Raw genomic sequence first — 19,932 nt, 5'->3', positions numbered from 1 at the left:
ATGAATGTAACTAATTCCCAGCAGAGCTGGCAGTTATTGTAATAATGTGAATTGAAAACAGATGGAAGTAGGGTGATGGGGTGTCCAGTTTCTGACTAGACACGCGGTTGACAAGAGGTCCTACCATCTTCAGTCATCACTGCCAACCCGGTAATTCAAACTTCAGTCAGTGGTGCTATCTATAGCAGCTTAGTCGTCACCTACACTGGCAGCGTACACTGTGCTGCTCCTGGGAAGCATTGAGCAGGCTGCTCCTAGACAGGGGTGCCACAGGGCTCCTTGCACTGTCCTTACCTAACCACTGGCTCTGCACATGCACTGGCTGGGAGCTGGCCAGTGGAAGTTAAAGGGGTTGGTGCCTGTGGGTGAGACCACTGCTGGACCTCTTGTCTGCTTCCAGGGCAGAGTGCAGTGCCAGGTCAAGCAAGCATCTTGCTGCACTGCTGTCTGGGAGCCACTGGGGAGGTAAGGCATTTCGTCCTTCACACTGGCGTCCTGGTCGAGTCCTCTGAAAGTAAATGAGGTTGTGGGAGAGTGAACTACTCAGGTAGGAGTAATGTAGTGAGCAGAGGTGGGGCTTGAGTGTTCAGTTTGTGTGATTAGAAAGTTGGCAACCCTTGGAAGTTATATAAGAATAGACGTGGTAATACTTATTTCATGCTGTATTCTGTTGTAGCTTTATAAACGGCTTCATTGAGTATTTATTCTGAGTTAGCAATAGTTTTCTTGATCTAGTTTATATATATAGTGTCTTTATCTTTTAATAATTTTAATACGCATCAGTATGCTGTAATTTCTTGTAATTTATCTGTCCTATTCATACTACATGTGCACTTAGTAGTTGACCTTCTGGCTGTCTCCCACCTTACGCTTTTTATAATTGTTTGCTAATGCTTTAAACCGTATTTTTCCACTGTGAATATTGATTTTATTTATTAAATAGAGGAATGAAAACACTGTTAACTGTAGAAATTTCATGGCAGGGCTATTTTGATGTTAGCTGGCACTTTTGAAAAACAAAACCTTTTCTTGTACTTTATGTAGAGGGGTGATGGCTTTTAAGATGTACCAGTTGCTACTATTTTTGTTTCCAGTTGTGGTGTTAGTGCAAGCATGAGGGACTACAGTACATTTATATCTCCTTTCTAAAACTGTTGTCTATATTTTGCAGTTTGTCCACTATATGTGTTTTTTCTTATCACAGAACTTAAATAGGTTAAAAACCTTGTTACTGTTAATCTTCCTGCTATCCCTATATTTTCTGTTTGTTATAACTTATAGATCTAGTATCAGACTGCCAGTTGTTTAATGGAGTAGTAGTCTCTTTGTTCAATTGAAGACTTGGAAATCTGGTCTCTCGTGAAGGAATTATTTTGATGCTCAAGATGGGAAATCCCTTGAATTATATAGATTTTACAAAAATTGTGTAAGAATGCGGGGAAAAGTGAGAATGTGTTCTTCGTTTTGGATTTTTTTTTCATGGTGAACCTTTAAAAATTCATTTGGTAAGGAGAGTTGGCGTTGCATGAACACACAAGGGAGCTTCAGGTATGTGAATAGTTGTGTGTGCTAAGTGCTCTGAAAGGAGGTGTGTGAGAGCATGGGAATGGCATAGCTCTTAAGTAAGCACTTTGCACTCTTCCTTCTCAGTGATTTTTAAACAAAAACTGAGAACAAGGTGGGTAAAATAAATAAATATAAAAGTCTCTTCAAACTTTCTCTTAAGGCACCTTTTAGCTCAATAAGGTTAGAAGAAAACGTCCCCATGTTACTCCCTAACTGCCTATTGTAGAATTTCTTGCCTCATTCTCATAAGCAGCTGATACTTTCAGTTATCCATCAATGATACTACACTAAAAGGATTACTGTCAGATTTAGTAGGGAAATATCAGTGCCCACCCTCTTGTGGATTTCTCCAATTACACTCAAGCCAGTAGGGTTAATTTCTAATTTTAGTTTTCTGAGAATAGGCCAGTTTTGGTACGAATCATGTTTATTTTAGGAGATGAAGATCACAGTTCAGTCTGTCTTGGCACTGGGAACTGTGAATATAGAAATAATAGTTTATTTTCTGTTTTGAAAGTGATTTTTTTCCCTGGAGCCTGAACATATTCTTCCACATATTTTCTGTGTATTCAAGCAGTATTTCTGAGCTTTTACATTACTGGAGGATGCTCTGGACTCTCATCTTATAGGGCCAAAGGTAATAGAGAATGTGAAGATTTTGTCCGAGAGGTAGCTGTGTTAGTCTGTATCTTCAAAAACAGCAAGAAGTCCTGTGGCACCTTATAGACAAACAGATATTTTGGAACATAAGCTTTCATGGGGGAAAGACCCATCTGATGCATCTGATGAAGTGGGTCTTTGCCCCACGAAAGCTTATGCTCCAAAGTATTTGTTAGTCTATAAGGTGCCACAGGATGACTTCTTGTGATGATTTTAAAAATTCTCATCTTTATCCTGTTTGCTAATGCCATAAAATATGTGTGTGTGTCCGTGTGTATTTTTTTCATCCCATGTATAAAATCATAGACTTCTAGGGCTGGAAGGGACCTCGGGAGGTCATCTACTTCAGCTCCTTGTCTAAAGCAGGATCAACCCCAAATAAATCATCCCAGCCATGACTATGTCAAGCCAGGTCTTAAAGACCTCTAGGAATGGAGATTCCACCAACTCTCTTGGTAATGCATTCCAGTCCTTCACGACCTTCCTGGTGAAATAGTTTTTCCTAATATCCAGCCTAGACCTCTCCCTCTGTAACTTCAGACCATTGCTTCTTGTTCTGTCATCTGTCACTATTGAAAACAGTCTCTCTCCATCATCTTTAGAGCCCCTTTCAGAAAGTTGAAGACTGCTATCAAATCGCTCCTCAGTCTTCTCTTCTGCAAACTAAATAAGCCCAGATCTCTCAGCCTCTCCTCATAGGTCATGTGCTCCCGCCCCCTAATCATTTTCATTGCCCTTTGGTGAATCCTCTCCAATGTGTCCACATCCTTTCCGTACTGAGGGGCCAAGAACTGGCCGCAATACTCCAGACGAGGCCTCACGAGAGGCCTAACGCTAACCCATGAATCATTCCCTATGGTTCTGAACTTTCCAACGTAATCTTTAAATGATGAACTTTGTAGTTAGCTGATCCAGATTAAAGTGAAATCTCTTCAGAAATATCATCTGGAGTTGTCCTTGAATCTTAAAATGCCGTCTCTGATAATGGTTTTGTGCTGCACTTCAGCTGTTTGACTTGAATCACATTTCGTCAGTTCAAAAAATGTTCTGCTGCAGATAGAAAACTAATTTGATCTATTTCTCTCTCCCTCCTTTCTTTTGTCTCTCTGTTTATTAATAATAAATGGCAAATTTATGTTTGAGGTCAGACTGCTTAGATGTAGCACCCTTGTACTTCTGAAATGCAGAATTGAGAACTTTAGGCCAGGCCTAAATGAAAATGTTTTCCTGAATCTGATGAATTTAAATAGGAATCTAAAGGGCAAAATAGGAAAAAACAAAACAAAACAAAACAAAACAAAACAAAAGATAAAACTAGATGATAAACAGATGGAAATGGAAACCAGTGGATAAAAGTGGGGCTTTCATTTAGTGACAACTAATGCAAAATACAATACAGGTTGAAACTCTCTAATCCAGCATGCTCAGTACCTGACGGGTGCTGGATGAGAGAATTTACTGGACTATGGGAGGTCAGTGTTGTCTAGCAGCAGTACCAACGCTTCCACTGTTTATTGGGCTCTATTGGGAGTAAATTAAAGCTAAATAGCAGCACATAACACTGAGAGCCAGGACCAGTGGCTGCAAACAAACTTTATGGGATTCTGGAAAACTTGGAAACACCCGTGATCATCTGGCTAACTAAAATAGATTACAGATGTTGCCAGATGTGAGAGTTCTAGATCAGAGAGTTTCAACCTGTAATAAAGTGTATCTTAATTATGTAGTTCTTCAAAAATGTGTGTGTAACATCTTGTGTGATGAGGGATTTAATTTACTGTAATGTTGCTAATAAACCACACAGTGCCTGTTTTTTTGTGACCTAGGCTTTGGTCTAGCCTTCTGCCTTGTTATCTTGCCTTGATTCAGGAGGTGGTTGTGGTTTTGGATGGGGTTGGAGAGGGGGAAGAATGAATATGCAAAGTGAAATGTTAAAGCACATGTTAATTGAAGTTGGTGAAACCAAACTGATTTTTACATGAAATTTCTTTAACTCTAATTTAAAAAAAAAATCAACTACCTTTTTGTACCTTGGAATCTAAGTAGTAGTACATTGTGCCACCTCTCTCCCACCGTACCCTTGACCGCCTTTTTTTCCTTGTCTAATAAATTTTTGCCTATTGGAAATGAATGGAATTCTATGATATTTGTGAAGTAGTTGCTATAGTTAATGTATCATTTAACATGACATGAGAAATAAAGGTACTAATAAGTTTGTAAAGAACAAACAAAACCCCTTTGATTCATTGTTGTTTTTTCTTATTGAAAGGCTCTGAAATACAGAAGAAGGAATAAACCTAGAACAACTATGCAGGGTGAAAGCTGGGACGGTGAATATAATGAAATACTTGAAAGTAACAAGAGGAAAAGGAAGTAAAAGGACTGCAAAACACTAGCTAGAAAGCAGGCTACAAAAACAGCCTGACTTTTAAAACGAAGATATTATAGTCAGAGAAAGATGACATCAGTGAAGAAGAATAAGACACAAAATTTAGAATGACAGAGGAACAGGGAAAGAAAGTTATTATAGTGACAACCTCTAGCACAACTGTAGTGTGGTTCTTGGTCTGTCAGATTCTCCATGATAAGAAATAATTTCTCAGGGCTCTTTTTCAACCCTCTGGTAAAATCTCTTGCTAAACTGAAACTAGCTAAACAGACAAATTTTACTTTGGGTATTTTTTTCTTAAAGCCACAGTTGGTTTAAATTCTCTTTGGCAATAAGTTCTAGAAAATGGGGTGAAGTGGGATGTTTCCTGGTAATAATACATTAATGCAGTAAATCATGAAGTGTTCCAGTAATCTGCTGCCACAAAGGACCATGTTTATTTGGAGTATTTGTGCCAGCAACTTGTGAATTAACCCACAAATCTTAACTGCATGCATTAACGTGAACTGTTACACCTAATGCCACGTATGTTTTAGGTGTTTCTTGTACTCTTCTGTATTTTAACTTCTTTTACAGGAAATTTAATATACAAAATACTTCTAAAATTCCAATTTAAATGTATGCTGTTGGAATAAAAACTTAGCGCAATTTCTCTCTTGTTTTAATACATCAGTTATGAACCTGAAAGTTAATTGAATTAATTAATTTATAACCATTAATACTGTTTTTGTACTTTTTGAACTTGATTTGCTTTGGGCCTTGCAAAATTGGGTTTTCCTTTTGTCATAGTCAGTTTCAATTTTTAGCCGTCATGCACTCGGCCTCTGCTGCAGTGTTTGGGTTTCAACATTGCAGAAGACAGTTTATGGGCAAGAAATGTCATTGCTATTTTAAGGAAATAAAAACATAATGTTTCTCTTTATGTTTGATTCCATATAAAAGCCTCCCAAAACAAACTTGGGGTGTGAAACAACTTTAAAATTATCCTTTAAATGAGCAAAAGATAGTAAAATGAAATTGTTGTTGTTTGTATTTTATTAATTCTCAGTGCGCCGGTCAGGCCCCAACCCAGTTTTTTGTATGCTGTCACAGTTGATATAAAGAGTTATTTTTTCATAACTGTGATGTAGTGTGAAAAGTTAGTGTCGATCAAGAGATTTTTGGTGAGCTCATCCTTGGTTCCTATGCTACAGCACCTCTTCATGCCCCATCCTATAAATTCCTCTTGTTACTTTATGGAGGGATTGCACAATTTTATCACAGTTTGGAATGATGTTTCATCTTCTCAAGAGTATTGGGATTGGAATCATACTGCTGTATTGGAAAAACACCTTGCCCCCCCCCCGTGGCACTGAACATATGTTGGAATGACATACTGTAGGGCAAATCTTAGATGTTACTAGATTTCAGTGGAAAAAATTTAAAATTTTTTTTGGATCATAATATGCCCATCCCTAGCTAATTTTGATTTTTGCATATTTCTGAATCTGTGATTATATAGTGCACCAAATTAATGCAAAATAAAAACAATAAAAAATTCATAAACATTACTATGACACTGTCAGTATCCTGAATGAACTTTACCAAATGAAGTTAAAAATTTACAGAACTAGGGTTAATACATTTGGGGTATAGAATGCGGATGTTTATGTACATTTTGAGATTAATAGGAAGAGCAGATTTGACGGGACTCTCTTGATGGGCAGGTTACTAATAAGGATATTTAAATATTTAAATGAGTCCCTGAATAAGGAGGTACGTGAACCTCCTGTGCACAGATCCCAGGACCTGAACCAGACCCCGCTGCGACCCCGAGACAGGAGAGTGCCACTCTGGTACGCTTTGGCCCCCCCTAGGGCCTCCTGGAAAGAAGTGGCTGGCAGAGATAACGAGACCAGGACAAGGGTTAAAGTTAAAACAAAGTAACTGAAATTTTTATTAAGCAACACAACAAGATCAAACTGTAACAAGTAACAGTGCTAAAGAACAAACTTAACTAAACACTATTAATAATATCCATAACTTACACTTAAAACAGTATCCATTATGTTTTCTGTATAGCAGTCCTTAAATTTGTTTTATTGATCCGCAAGGCAAAGAATTGGTTATTTGAATGGGGATAAAAAGGGCGGATAGGATTAGGAACAAGGGTTAAAGGGTTTCAAGAATCCCTGCTGTCTCCTTCCAAGGCCGGGGTGGGGGTGCTAAGCCCCACCTCCGCGCGGGGTCGGGTTGCTAGCCCGACCTGAGGGGTTGATACCCGAGAGCTGGTCGGGGCTGTCCCTCTTCTGGGGGGCCCCCGGTACTCCTTTGTGGGTTCAACTGAGTGTACCTGGGAGGCCTATGCTCTTCCTCAGGTCACTGAGGGAGGATAGACAACTAGGGGAGGCAGGGAGGCAATGCCTTCTGCTGCAATCTGTTTTAATAGAGATGGGTAGGTAAAAAGGGATAAAGGGAGGTTAAACCTTCACCTTATTATTAAACTATTATAGACAACGATTATAACAACTAAAATCTACTATGCTTAACACTAATTATTAATTAAATGTGCTTAAGCTTATACAAAGTGGAAAAACCCAGCCTGGGCTTGTCAGGCCCCCGGGTACTTCCCCTCCCCCATCAGGGAGGGTGAACAACGGAGGAGCAACCCCCCGCTCCCTCACAGAGGGTCCCGGTGTCCCAGGTGGATATGTACTGAGAAGTGTGTGTATGGCAAGGTAAGTTTACGTGTCTTGTCTGGTAATGGTCACAATCAGGTGAGTTGAAGTCCAGTCAGGATTGATGTCTTATCCGGGTAAGTGGTCACAATCAGTAGACCCCAGCAAACCCACAGCACACAGGCGATGACGTGGCCGTAGGAGCGGTGTCGATGAGATGACGTTGGTGGGCCTCCGGTTTTCTCACCAGGTACGCAGTACCTGCAGCAGAAGCCACGGGCCAGTTCGCCACCCGATGAGTATGCCTGAAGGCCCACTTGCCGCTCCTAGATGCAAGTGTGGTGCTGGGGTTCGGGGAGGTGCTTGAACGACGGCACCGCTTCAGAGCTCAGCTGCCCCTGAGGTGAGCTGCAGCTCCAGTGATTCAGCACAGCCTTAGCACCCCTCAGAGGCAGGTGCTGAGGTGATTTCAGCTCTGGGCGGCGCCCCCTAAAGGGCAGACACCGCTGTGATTTCAGCGCTGGCCTCGGGATCTGCGGATGCCTATTGGCCACACACTCCCGTATAGGGTCAGCAGAATCCTTGCCTGCAGTACCCAAGGGCCCAGAATGCCAGGACCAGCCTGACTTATATAGACAGAGTTCATACATGATTCATGAGGTAATTAGCATACGAAAGTTCTGAGCACCTGTTTAAAAACAGGTCCTCTGGGCCGGGAAAGTTTCCAGAAACTGTCCACCTGCGCCCAATCAGGAGCCTGGATTTCAAATCCAGGATCATGAATTATTTATGAGTTCAGGTTACCGGGGAAATCAACTGTCAAAAAGTGACCGTTGGTAATGCTGCCAAATGGCAGCCTGTGAGATTTTGGATTTTTCATGTGCCTGCACTGATTTTTCATAGCCAAAGGCGTGTATTCCCTGGCCCACGGGGACGATAATGTCCTTAGATGTTATAAAATCATGACAAGATTAATAAAGTATCTAAGATATTAGTAAGTTCAGAGGTTTTTCTGCAAGAGCTGTGTGTGAAGTAGATTTCTTAGGAAGTACCTTTGAGTGTGGGGTGTACAAATTCTTTTCTCTGCGGCAAACCTTTTGATGATATCAACTGGGGAGAAAGACCCATTGCATACCAATTACCTGCCTCTGGAAACTCAGTATCAAAGACCTCATGTATAAATGGTGAACTCAACATGTTATGTGAGTGATTGTTCTGAGCTGAAGCTGTGATGAACTTGTGATCACAAGGACTCCCCTAGGGTCAAAGAGTTGAAGGACACCTCCCGCCAGAATTCATGCTATAGTTGGGGTTAATCAGTATAAGCTTATTAGAATGCATGTAGGTTCTTCTCAACACATTTTTGTCTGCAGTTCTTTGTTCACCTTAAGAATAAATTGGGCCTGCTAAGAGGGAGGGGAAAAAAAAGGAATAGTACTTATAACCCTAGCAATTGCACTTGTTAGCCATTTCTGAAGAAAAAGTTGGCAGTTGGTGTTGGGCAAACTGTCTGTACTTCACATAATGAAGACAGGGAACTGTGCAGCTTGGACATAACCTGGTCAGAAGGAAAAGGATGTAGATCGCTATCCTAGAGATTCAGTAACTCGGGAAGCCTGAGTGGTGGTGTCCTTGCTGGACCAGGAAGGGGAGTAGGTGCTGTTGAACTGAACTGAGACAATTATATCTACATTATCTGGCTCTGTTCTTCAGTTTCTTTACTGTTCACAATTTATTGCAGTAAATGTTCAAACACTGGCTGACTTTTACAGTATTAGAAGTGAGCTTGAACTAGAGCAATCAGTTTGAATCTCTTCTAACTTTGGTGAATTTTGGTGATGGGCCAAATTCTACATGTGAACTTTGCAACTTAATTACATACAGTAAACTCTTTCATATTTAGCTGCCCTGGTACTGGGAGGCTGCTGGATATTCAAATATTCTAGGTAATAGAGAGGTATACCGAGCAATGCATAAGACTAACAAAGGTAAGATTAGATATTAAGAAACAAACAAAAATATATGCAGACTACTTTATTTACCAACACTAGTGTATTGTACACTGTAAACATACTGTATTTGCTATATCTATTCGTATTTACTTTCAGTGTACTGTACTTATGGAAAACATAACTAAAATGTACTTATGGTTAAAATGCCGTTTATTTGAGAGTTACTTGATAGAATGCTAGATATGAAAGTGTTTACTGTATCATTACCATGTACAGTAACTGATGACTCTGCTGGTAAACAAATTGCATTCAGGTCTCCTGAAGCTGTTCTCAAAGATCTTGAAGCAGTTTTCATTCTTTCTAGGACATCCTTGTAATTGTTAAAGTGAAAACTTCGTAAGAACATGGAAATGCTCTTTTTTTCCATTGTCAAGAAAGAAAGCAAACTGACTATCATGGCAAAATGCTTTTTGCCCTGTTGTCTGGAATCATTACAATGGGAATGCAGAACATTACAGATGGAAATTAAAAAAAATTTAAAAAAATTGTCTTCTGGAACATGATTGTTTTTCTTTTTAAGGAAACAGCCTTTATTATCAGCATGCTCGTTAATGCGGACTTGTTGATTTCATATTTTTCTTTCCATGTATTTCCATTTTTAAACAAAATAGTTTGTTTGTGAAAAGAGGCGCATATTCATTTTAAAGACAAGTAGGGAAATGTAGGGCTTGAGGATGTTCATGTATTTCTTTTTTTTGTGCCTCAATCTGGGTTTGTGTCTTGATGTAAGAATCAGTTTTAGTTCCAGCAGTGAACATGAGATGAGATTTTCTGTTGTCGAGCAAATAATTTTCCCAGGTTCAGATTTTGTGGTCGTCTACTGCAAACTCTGCCTCCTGTTTAGTATCTCTCTATCCCTCCGCTCTTTAAGTTTGAGGGTTTTCTATGCCTGGTTATATTGCCTAAGCTCTTTAGAACAGTGACTGTATCTTACTTTGTTCAGTACTTCACACAAAGAGACTCCAGTTTTGTTTGAGACTTCTGGGTACTACAATAATGCAATTAATACACAAGGAATGAAATCAGGTGGGAACGAAGCCATTTCCCTTTCCTTGAAAAACAAATAGCATGTCAAGAAACTGCAACTTAAGATCTTTTTGTGTGTCTCTTTCACTCCTCTTGTCCTCTCTGAGATGAACATTGGCTCTTGTCTTGTTCTTTCAAACTCTCTTAATTTTTCATAAAAAGGAAGAAAATTTAATTTTGTAAAATAAAAGCTGTTTTTGGTGGGATGGAGAAAATATGTGTGTCTAATATTCTTGTGCTGTATCTCGTATTTGCAGAAGGGATCTTTGGTGTGTTTTACACTTGCAGTCCATGTTGATTTCCATTTCCAGTCTTGGCATATTTATGAGGAGAGGCCAGAAGTTCTCTTTATGGGTGAATGATCTAGGGGTGTGGCAGCTTTTCTAGTTTTCCCTTTTGTCATCCCACCAATAGCCTCATGATTGCTTTCCTCATAAGCGGTCTGAGCTCTTGTCTTCTTTCACTTTCTACTAATTTTACTAATTCAAAGAAAACGAAATGTATTTAATTGCCACTACTGCTGTTCCAAGAAATTTTGTTTCTGTGCTGGGACAGGAGGTGATATAATACTAAGGTTGTCGTTGTTTGTCTCTTGTCAGTATAACTTTTGCAGGTAGAATGGGTGCAATACATGAACCCTTTTGAAAACTGCTTTTCTGTGATGGGTTCTATATGTTTGAGTCCATTGTAAATCAGTTGAATGAATACTTCTGTTAGCCTGATGCTTAGATTGCAATTTAGTTCTACCCACATCAGTGAGAATCTGAAAGAGATTTAGATTTTGAGCTTGCAACTGCCTGATGTAGGATGAAAGTCTGTTTGATCCTTACTGGGGTATTTTGCACCAAAAAATTGAATATATTGCGAATGTTATCAGTCAAAAATACTATGTAGTCATTCTAGTTTCAATTATTTTGGTACTTTATTTCAAAATACGTGAGAGCAAGTATGTCTGTAACAGTACAAACACACACTCAAATTCCTTCAGGAGTAAAGAGTTAAAGAAACCCCTTTGACAAACCAATTCCTTTTTCTCTGTTCCCTTCCCTGCCACAGCCCAGCCATGGCCCACCAGCCCCCAGTCCAGGAACTTGCATTCTTGGCCCGCTTGCCCAGACACCTGCACTGTCCCACTCAGGGATCCAGAGGAGGAAATGGTCCAATGCGCACTCTCAGGCTTGCATGGAGTTTCTTCTGTGCTACCCTCTCTTTCCCTTTGGGCATTCTGGGAACGACAGTTGTCAGGAGCCCTCTAGCTCAGTGACTCCCAACCTGGGGTGTGTCGACCCCTTGGGCGGGTCTGCAAGGGTATTGCAGGGTGTCTGTGAAAAAATAAAAGATAAATAAAGATGATCATAGAAAATAAGCTTTAAATAAAGTGCACAGTTACAATCAATAATTTTAAAATGAGATGTATTCCAGTAACGTTATTAATTGCTGTCTGAAAATCTAAGTTGTGGTTTCCTTTTTCATTTAATGTAGTGTACATAGCAGCTAGAATTGGCTTTGGTGGGGGTCCGTGAATGGTTTTGGGGGCAATTGGGGATCTGTGAACAGTTGGGGGGTCACTGGGGATTTGCACAAGTGAAAAAGTTGGGAACCGCTGCTCTAGCTTCTTCCCGTCTCTCCAGCAGTATCTTTTATGTGTGAGGTGGGTACTGCTGAGTCTAGAAGCTCCTAATTTGTGGCTAGGTGCAGCACTGCAGCCCATTTCCCTGGAGGAAAGGAAGATTTGCGTGTACAATGTTAATTGCTGCAAAATTCTTATTGTGGAGTGCCACAGAATTTTCCTAGGAGTAATTAGAGTAATCTGTTGCATGGGAAAATTTAATAAAATTTTCTTAGGTAAATAGATTTCTTTACTTTTTAACTTCTGCCTGTCTGTTTTGCATGCAGCTTCTCTCTCTCTCTTTCAATTCCCCCCCCTACCCCCATTCCTAACAACGCATATACTATATATATACTGACTAGCAAGGAAGCATGGTTTTAGTATGGGGATGATACTGGTCGAGGAAATCTTTCCAGCTGTGCTGTAGAATTCTAATATGTCCGTATATAGCCCTGATCCTACATTAAGAGCAGTTTGGGTAGGCACTTGAAGAAATTTGTCATTCTTGCAGGTGAGCTGGCTTGCCTGAATGGTTTATCAGTACATGTACAAGATTTGAGTCTTCATTTCCGTGAGCCCCATGTACGAATGCCTAAGGAAAGTTCTTTCTTCTTGCACAGGAGTGTTGAGAGGATATATTTATTCATGTTAGTGAAATACTAAGGTGCTAGGGTCATGAAAGCCAGAGCAAAGACTATGAAGAGAAATAAAAGCAGGTGTACAATAATGAGTTTACAATTTATTCATGGCATAGAAGTGCTTTATTAAAAGAAGAAAGTACATCATTCACTTGTTTTCCAGGCAACCTCTGTTGGGAAATCTAGGCTTATTGCATTTGTGTATGTGTGTTGAATTTTTTGTTTTTAAGAAGATCTGACTCAGGGTGGCACAGAGCTAAATGCATTTTGACTCATGTTTGGAATTATATCTACACAGTAGCAGATCTTCCTTCCCCCTCTGTACACATGCTCACTTTTTTGTGGTTGCTTGAATCGGTTAGTTATCCCAGGAGTTCTTACAGTTAAAGAAAATGACTGTTTTGTTGCCGTGAAAATGGTTTTGTGAAGCTCTTCACATTCTAATTTGGTACGTGGGAGTGATTTCTGATTCAGAGATGACAGCCAAACCAGTCTGAGTCCTGGGCAGACAAAATTGGTGTATTCTTTACTATTCCATTTGGTTTTGCATGACTGCACAACAAAATACCACAACAACTGTTGATATTGAGACATACCAGTGTTAAGTTAATGGAAATTAATTTGTAATACAGCATTTAAACTGATTGATTGTATTGGAACTGGAGTTTAGCAAGTGTTCTAAAGGGCTTTCTCTGTTATGACCAGAATTTCATGAAATGTTGGGAAAAGAATTTGCAGAAAGGTGAAGTAAAAGAATAGAATCAGAATTCCCAACTAAGATAGTGAGGCTCATAGTCTTTTTTATTTTTTTCAGTTTGTATTTATTTGTTTTTGACTGGATGTTACCCCTCATTCAGTGCCCAGCCCATCCAAACTCAAGGCACATGAATCATTCCACTGTTGACATAGAAGTTAATAGAACTACACATGAGTAAAGTCTGTAGGGCCAAATCTTGAAATAAGCAGGATTCCTGTGAAGTCTAGTGGAAATGGCAGGTACTCAATTATTTGTCTTAAATTGTTCACAGGTTATTGCTATTGGAAAATGAACTCTTGAAAGATTAAAAAAAAGGTGAAATCTGCTCTAAAGGCCTTGTTTAAATAGGTAGCTCCTATCTGAAGCAAGCAGATTAATATGTATCAGAGAGGTAGCCGCGTTAGTTGTAGCTTCAAGAACAACAAGACGTCTTGTGGCACCTTATAGACTAACATATTTTGGAGCATAAGCTTTCGTGGGCAAAGACCGGTTTGTCTGGTCTGTGGATTCCAGTAAGACTTTTTTTGATCTTGAGTTAAAACTGGTCTTAACTAATTTATTCTGGCCCTTTAAGTAGCTTCATAAATTGGGCTTTATTCTAATAAGGGAAATGTGTAACTTTTTTGAGACTGTCTTTTGTGTTTAAAGAATATTTCCAGTGTTTAAAGAACACATGTTTGAAGAATATTTCCAGTTGCCTAGTATTGCTTTTGGTTTTTCTCCAAAGTGATATATATGTCTGAAAATGAGTATTGTGCCACTAATGTGAAGTTTATCTTCATTTTTATATTATTCTCTTCTTCTCTCCCCCCTGCACCCACCCACTCATTCTTTCCACCGTTATAAATGGAATAGAAGTCATAGGGCCTTTTAGTCTGGACTGAAACCAAAACTTAGCACTCAGTATGAAAATGTGAACTTGTCAAGAAAAAGAAACAGAAGTGTTGTAGTTCTGAGTGCTTTTGTGCAGTTGTCCATTACTCTTTATTTTCAAAAAGTTGTAGACTGTTAATCCACGTGGAGGCCCTATGTATGACAAACCTTCCTGGTTTGGAAAAACAGCTGCCTTACATGCATTGCCCTTGGAAAAAAAAAATTGAGGTCTGCATAAGCGTAAAATGAATGTATTTCATGCATGGTATCAGAACCACTGTACTTAAGGAGCACAGCGTAGGTCAGGGGATGGCAACTAAAAGAGTAAGAAGAACAATTTTTTTTTCAAATTTGGTGAACAACTCAATAATTCGAGAGATGCAATGCATGTGAATATGAGATGGTCCTTAATAAATACATGTCAAACCATAGTTTTTGTAATACCTATGTTAAGGACAGTACACACATATCCCACAATGCACTGCACACATCAAAGGGGGTAGTTGTCCAGCGTTTCAAGATCACATATCATTTGCTATTTAGATATGAGTTGTTCATTGTTGGGCTTTCAGATATTCACTGAAATATTGAAAATAAATCGGAAGGTGGTTTTTCTTTTTTTTTTTCACTTTGCAATTATAGCATTGGGAACCACAAAGAAGTCCTTAAAGAGCAGCATGTGGCTCCTGAACCGCAGATTACAGAAGCCTGGTAGGTTAAGGGGAACTGTCTGTGTAAGCTGCTCACGTTGGAGGATTAAGGCCCTAATAACTAATGTTTTTAAAAGCTATAAGGGTATGTTCAACCTTCATTTATATTCACTTCAGCGATTGGGGCCTCAGTCAAAGCTCAGGACCCCATTGTATTAGATGCTGTACAAACATGGAACAGCTCCTGCTGTAAGGGGTCTATGATCTAATAAGTATCACAGTGGTAGCCATGTTAGTCTGTATCTTCAAAAACAAGAAGTCCTGTGGCACCTTATAGACTAACAGATATTTTGGAGCATAAGCTTTCGTGGGCAAAGACCCCCTTCATCAGATGCGTGGTATATTGTGAACAGGTGTGTTGTGAACAAGACACGAGAAGTCATTCTTCTACTCTGCTCTGTGCTGGTTAGGCCTCAGCTGGAGTATTGTCTCCAGTTCTGGGCACTACAGTTCAAGAAAGATGTGGAGAAATTAGAGAGGGTCCAGAAAAAAGCGACAAGAATGATTAAAGGTCTAGAGAATGTGACCTGTGAGGAAAGGCTGAAAGAACTGGGCTTGTTTACTTTGGAAAAGAGAAGATTGAGGGGCGACATAATAGCAGTTTTCAGGTATCTAAAAGGGTGTCATTAGGAGGGGGGAGCAAACTTGTACTTTTTGGCCTCTGAGGATAGAACAAGAGGCAATGGACTTAAACTGCAGCAAGGGAGGTTTAGGTTGGACATTAGGAAAAAGTTCTTAACTGTCAGGGTGGTCAAACAGTGGAATAAATTGCCAAGGAAGGCTGTGGAATCTCCATCGCTGGAGATGTTTAAGAACAGGTTATATAGATGCCTATGAGGGATGGTTTAGACCAGGCGTGTCCAGCCTGCAGGCCGCATGCGGCCCTGGACGGCTAGTAATGCGGTCCCACAAGATCGTAAACTTTTAACATTATTATGTGATTTATATACATTAACTATATTATATATTTTATATGCGGCCCAAGACAATTCCTCTTCACTCAGTGTGGCCCAGGCAAGCCAAAAGGTTGGACACCCATGGTTTAGACAGTACTTGGTCTTGCCATTAGAGCAGTGGGCTGGACTTGATGGCCTCTCGAGGTACCTTCCAGTCCTAGTGTTCTGTTCTATGATTCTATGAGTGGGGGGCAGAGGGTTCAGAGGAGGTTTAAAGGGGAGGGCCAGAGCTGACAAGGTCTATCCAGTCAGGGTGGAAATTGCCCATTATCAAGTCAGATCAGTCAGGGGGGATGTGGCCAATAGTCAGATTGTAATGTGGAGGTGTGAACATCAAGAGCAGGGAAACTGCTTTTGTAAGGGGCCAACCGCTCCCAGTCTTTGTTTAGTCCTTGGTTGATGGAGTCAAATTTGCAAATGAATTGCAGCTCAGAGATTTCTCTCTCCATTTTCTTGTTGAAATGTTTTTGGTGGAGTCAGGTTTGTTTGCTTTTCCATGCTGTGTGCCAGGAGGACCTTTGCTGATAAGAAGATAGTAGGCCATATGTCCCAACTTATATTGCAAGGTGGGGTGGATGTCCAGTGTGAGTACTTAAGAGGGAAGGCATCCAGGGACCAGATAAATGGCCTGATAAGGACTTAAAATGAAGAACAGAATGGGGGGAGGGCGTTGGAAACTCCTCTGATTGACACGGCAGGGAGCCAACCCTCTCCCCAGTTCTCATAGGCCACCTCAGCCCTCTTGCAAGGGAGTTGAACGGTAAAGTCCAAGCCATGGATTGGCTGGAGATCTGGATAAAGTTGCAGCCTGATTAACATCCATATCAAGCGTCCCCTGTTCTTTCACTGTAACCAGACGACCCCTCAACCTTATGAATGCAGACAAGGGAATGCACAAATACATTGAAAACTCAGTCTTTGAAATTTACTGGGGGGCATCATTGTATGAAAATAACTATGTGCTCCAGGTATTGTAATTGTTTTCAAAATATTTATAGAAGACCACACCAATTTAAGGATAGAGATAAATATTAGATTTCCTCCATTTCAATAACTGGGAATGGATAAAGATTCTCAAGTGTAATTTTCTCATGAAAATGACGAACTAGTCAGCATGGTATTTTCATTTTATGATTATTGTACTTTACCCATAATGTGTTCATATGTCATATATATTATTTTAAAAGGGGTTTGCTATTTCTTGAGTAAGTGGGCATGGCAGTTAATGAGGATAATGTTTGGCTCTTTCCCTTTACATTGTTAACATGTAAGAGGAAAAATGCATGCTAGCTACAGGTTGGAAGTAGAAGTTGTGTTGAAGGAACATGAACTTGTTTTCCAAAATAACCTGTTTTAAAGCCCAAATAGTTCAGTCTTCCTCAAGCGTGGTGATGCTCTTTGGAATGTGGTGTTAAACATGTTATTGTATTAGCTCAATAAACAATGTAGTTTGTATTCTGGAGTTAGGGCTTTCAGAATAGACTTTAAGATACTTTTTGCTGCTGTTTTCCCATTAACATCTTTTAGCACACAAGCGACTGATTTTTTTTTGTTTAATCAACAGTGAATGCTGCATGGACATATCAGTAATAATACTAATGCCAAAATACTAAAAACTGCCCAAACCTGACTTGCTCACTGAAGAGTCCAGCATGAGGCTCCCTCTTTTCTTTGAAACCTGCTATCAAATACTTTTTATGGGTTACATCTTTTTTTCTTTTGTAATACTAGCAGTGCAGAATATGGTTACTGACATGTTAGCATTGCTTTTCTGTATAGATGAGTTGAGACACACTTGGTAGAAGGTAAGACTGAGGACATCAGTCTGTCCTCTAAGGCTTTTTCTACACTAGAGGGTTTTGTCTACAAAGCTCGAGGAGTAGCCAGATTCACAAGGCGTTCTGTCGTCCATAAAGTGACAGAATGCAGCACTTCTGTTGATGGTCTCGTCCTGCTCTCCACACAAGGCATAATGCCTCTGTCAACAGAAAGCCAATCTGGACGTTCCAGGAGGCCCTCTGTCGACAGACAGAGCTTGCAGGACACTAGGCAGCCCTGTTTGTTCTTCCAGTTGGTCATTTTATCGAGAGTGTGGCTGGAGTGCCTGGCCGTGCTCTGTTGACAGAGTGGATCGTGATCCGCTTGGCAATTTGGTCGCAAACTGTTGATAGAAGTCTTGTCGGAAGACATCTTCTTACAAAACTTCTGTTGATAAATCGCTGTAATCTACACATAGCCTAACTGCTTTTTGCTACATGAAATCTCTCTTTTGAAGTACGTTTCCAGCTGTCTACTTCCATATTGTACTGAAAACTTCCACGTTCTCTGGCTGAAGAAGCCTTTCTGAGTAGGGAAATGTCTTTCCTTTCCATTTCTTGAAAGCAGAATACTATATGAAGTCTAAACTTCCTGTTCTCTGTGACATAAACATATATTGTTACATGGTTTTCAGTCATTATATCTTTGCCTCTGCTATTCAGATTTTGTGAATGACAGAGTTTTGTGCGGCAAGTGAAAGTGTGATTGCTGCTTTGTCAGAAGGAACATTCTCCTGCCCACAAAACAAACCCCCCCTCATTGGGGGTGGAAGCATTTTCGCAGTGGAAGTGCTGACAAACAGTATCCGCACACCCTGTCGCTGAAAGTCAGCATTGTGTTGACACATTTTGTTGCTGGAATCTGTGTAAAGTAGACATAACCTAGGTAACAGAAGGGTGCTGAGGGAACACCTGCTATCTTATATGTGAGTTTTCACTCTGTATGTATGGTGCTATTGGTGATGGAATTGTTGCAAGAGTACAGAAAAAAGGAGGACTACCACACCTGCATCTATAGAGTATTCCATTTAATACAGCCTGTTCATACAGAGCCATTATTCTGTCAAAACTCCCCTTGAAAGAGAACTTCAGGCACAAGCCTGTAAAAACTGAATAAAAGAAAGAAGCGATTCTGAATTTCAAGTTATTTGAAATGAATTGTGTAGTGCACATACACAGGTGACATGTCCATAACACTGCTGTTGGAAATGAGGAACAGATTGTTGAAAGCCACTAGTAAAAATGAAAACAGTTTGCTAAATAAATCCTTCTGAGAGTTCCATGCTCTTCTGAGTGGGTAAAAATGTGGCATTTCTTCATGTTGTTTGATTTCTGCATGTAGCTATTTGCTTGTCTAAACCTCACCCACATGTCATTGCAAACACCATGTTTTCTTTAATCTTAGTTTGGGAATCATACAGTAATGAGCTTGACTTTTTATAATGGTATTACAAAGCTGGGCAGTTTCTGCAAAGGTGGTTATTTAAATACAAATTTGACTTTTTTTTTTTTTGTTTAAAGTGGAATTATTTCTTAAATGAACAGAATAATTTATTCCTATTGCAGGTCATGCTGTAGCAATAGCTATTTCTAGTATTTGATTTTATTTTATTATAGCCTGTCAATGGTATCCATGTTTTGCTGGAGTACTTAGAGTGGCTTTTTTTTGTTCTCCTCATTTATGTGTGTACATGGCATTGTGTAGCCTCTGAAATTGATGGCTGCCCTTCTTGACATATGCAAAAACTCAGTAAGACCTATTTTTAAGAACACTGAAGGGCTTATTGGGAAACCAAAGTACAAATATGAGGAACAGTGTACGCATCTGATGCAGAGTCCCTAAAAAGAAAATGTCAGCATGTGTGTGTGCTTGGCAGAATTGTGCTTTTATAAGTAGCCTTCTTAAGAAAAAGGTAAGCATTATGCTTAAGGTAATATCCTAAAGTTTTGGTGTCAAAATAGTTAGGAGCTGATCCGACATGCTGTTTTGTGTGGGTAGACTTCATGCCTCCATGAGGAGACTCCACTGAAATTAGTGGAACTACAAGCAGGTTGCTCCTACACCTGTGAAGTCATACTGACTTCACTGTGCTTCTGCAAGGTTCTGCCCACATGCAACATTTTGAAGGATTGAGGCTTTACTTTGTCAAATATTAAAGCTGATGTTAGGATGACTGTAATCTGTTAGATACATATGGTTTATACTCTGAATTCTAAAAGGCCACTTTATATTCACAGCTTTATAAAATTTATGTCTTCATT

At 39.8% G+C, this 19,932-nt stretch overlaps 1 protein-coding gene across 2 annotated transcripts in view; it reads left to right on the top strand.

Moving 5' to 3' along the window:
- Positions 1-19,932, top strand: part of PRKCA (protein kinase C alpha) — a 350,851-nt gene that overhangs the window by 7,719 nt on the left and 323,200 nt on the right. The window lies entirely within an intron of this gene.

The sequence above is a fragment of the Carettochelys insculpta genome, chromosome 20, assembly GCF_033958435.1.
Source record: "Carettochelys insculpta isolate YL-2023 chromosome 20, ASM3395843v1, whole genome shotgun sequence".
NCBI classification, from domain to species: Eukaryota; Metazoa; Chordata; order Testudines; family Carettochelyidae; genus Carettochelys; species Carettochelys insculpta.
Note: the sequence above shows the minus strand (reverse complement) of the source record. Positions and strands in the feature narration are given on the sequence as shown.